At 42.8% G+C, this 2,500-nt stretch overlaps 1 pseudogene; it reads left to right on the forward strand.

The window, feature by feature from the left end:
* Positions 1-2,500, forward strand: part of LOC126446736 (large subunit ribosomal RNA) — a 9,925-nt pseudogene that overhangs the window by 3,230 nt on the left and 4,195 nt on the right.

A 2,500-nucleotide genomic window follows, 5' to 3' on the forward strand; every position in this document is an offset into this window, starting at 1 on the left:
CATTCTTTGGAGTTTGGTGCTCTACATTTTCTTTTTCCCCTTCTATTGCATGGTATACATGTCTCAGGTCTGTTCTTCTCTGGGCACTCTTTCTTGTTGTGGTTGTCCGTTCCACAGTGACCACAGGTGGGGTCACCCCAGGTACAGTACTTCTGTACGTGACCCAGATCCATACATCTGTGACACCTGGGTACCACGCGGTCAAAGATTATTGCGTGGTACCCAGGTGTCACAGATGTATGGATCTGGGTCACGTACAGAAGTACTGTACCTGGGGTGACCCCACCTGTGGTCACTGTGGAACGGACAACCACAACAAGAAAGAGTGCCCAGAGAAGAACAGACCTGAGACATGTATACCATGCAATAGAAGGGGAAAAAGAAAATGTAGAGCACCAAACTCCAAAGAATGCCCCACGTATCAGCTGTTACTAGGAAGACTTATACAAAGGACAGATTATGGAGATTAACCCCCAAGAGAAAAGAAAGAAGCATAAATCACCAAGCAAGCAACTAAGAGATACGCTAAGGGGCATGAAAATCAGAGAAGCAGTAGGGGCAAGGGAAAAAGATGCAAAAGAAATCACAGATAAACAACCTGAAAATAAGGGAACAACAAAAAACACACGGGATAACAAACGGGATAACAATCAACACAAAACATGTACAGCACAAAACTGTATTGCCAATACTCCCATTGAAAGAACACCAACACAAGGGCGACCTCGGTCGCCCGTTTTTTATGACAAGAAAATGCAGATGGAGAGCGGAGATAGAAAGCAAGAGGTGCCCAAGACACAACGAGAAACACTGATACAAGACAAGAAACAAAATACAACAAGGGATGTACAAGTACAAACAATAAGCATGATAGACGCACAAGTACAAACAATGAACACGCAAGAAGCACAAGTACAAACAGAAGGGCGACCTCGGTCGCCCATTTTTCATGAAAAGAAAATGCCGATGGAGGGCAGAGATGGGCGACCAGAGGCGCCCAGGACACAACACACTACACCAACACAGAGACAAAACAAAGACATAGAAAAGAACAACATAGGAAAGAAATACGGACGACCTCGGTCGTCCGTTTTTAATGAAAAGAAAACGCCGATGAAGGGCGAGGACGGACGACCGAGCTCGCCCAAAAGAGACCACTCAGAACACATAAAAGATAAAAACAATCAGTCAAGCAAGAGTGACACATATAATGCAATGGACCCAAAGAACACTTATAAGATATGCGAAAACGCACTGCAGATGGCAAGACTAGAAGAACCCGGTCTGCTAACCACTGCATTACGCCAACTAGTGAGAGTGGGGCACACAAACGGCTCGAGAATTACTTATCCAGCTTTGGCGGACGTTGACTGCATTCAGCTAGCCGCGGCCGGAATCCCCACGGAACACGAACAATTACAGGAAATAGTAAAGCAAGTATACGAAAGAAGAGGCGTAAAATACAATTTGGAAAATATATATATACAAATGGTAACAACATACGGCCGAATAGGATTTGACCCCAATAAGACATGGCCAGAAGATCATTACCATACATATCATCCGTAATGGATCTTTTAGTTCTCCAAATTAATACAATGAGAAGCGTACAAGTAAACTACGAGTTGCGTAAATTAGCAGAAGAACTTAAAGCTGACATACTATGCTTGCAAGAACCGTACTCCCGGGAGGGTAAAATCCCAGGAATGACAGCCACGGCTCAAATAATCATGAAGGGAGAAAGACCAATGTCTGCAATAGTAATTTTAAATAGTAATATAAGAACAATAGTATTAAATCAATTTACAAATGAACATGTTGTAACAATCGAAGTACACGCCAAAAACACTAAGTGGTATTTAGTATCAATATATTGTCAGTATAGAGAGCCAATAACTATGTACCTAGAACAACTAAAGGAAATATGTAGAACTCTACAGGGCCATCAAGTAATCATAGCAATGGATGCAAACGCAAAGTCATTCCTGTGGCACAGCGGAGAACAAGACGAAAAAGGTCAGGAATTAGAAGATGCAATAAGTGAATTAAATCTAGATATAATAAACGCACCTAGCGAGATACCAACATATTCAAATAGAGCAGAGGCAAAAACAAATATAGATGTAACACTGGCAAATAACAGGGCTACCAATAAAATAGATAAATGGGAGGTATTGGAGAATGCAACGACCAGTGATCATAATGTAATAAAGTATATACTAAAATCAGAACAGAATGTGGCGCCACAGGAATGGCTTTCAGAATATGACTATAAAAAGGTAGACTGGGAAAGACTCTCCCGGGAGTACAGCCCGCCAGAGCTGGATGAGGATCTCGAGGTTGATGAAACAGCGGAGCAGATAGTTCAAAGTATAAAGGAAGTAATAGAAGCAGTCGTACCAAAGAGAAGCAGAGTCCAAAGCGTGCACCCGGCACCATGGACTCCAGAACTAAGTGACCTACGTCAGGCTACGCGCAGGGCAAGACGAAGGTATCAGCG

This window comes from Schistocerca serialis, unplaced genomic scaffold (genome assembly GCF_023864345.2).
Source record: "Schistocerca serialis cubense isolate TAMUIC-IGC-003099 unplaced genomic scaffold, iqSchSeri2.2 HiC_scaffold_424, whole genome shotgun sequence".
Taxonomy (NCBI): Eukaryota; Metazoa; Arthropoda; class Insecta; order Orthoptera; family Acrididae; genus Schistocerca; species Schistocerca serialis.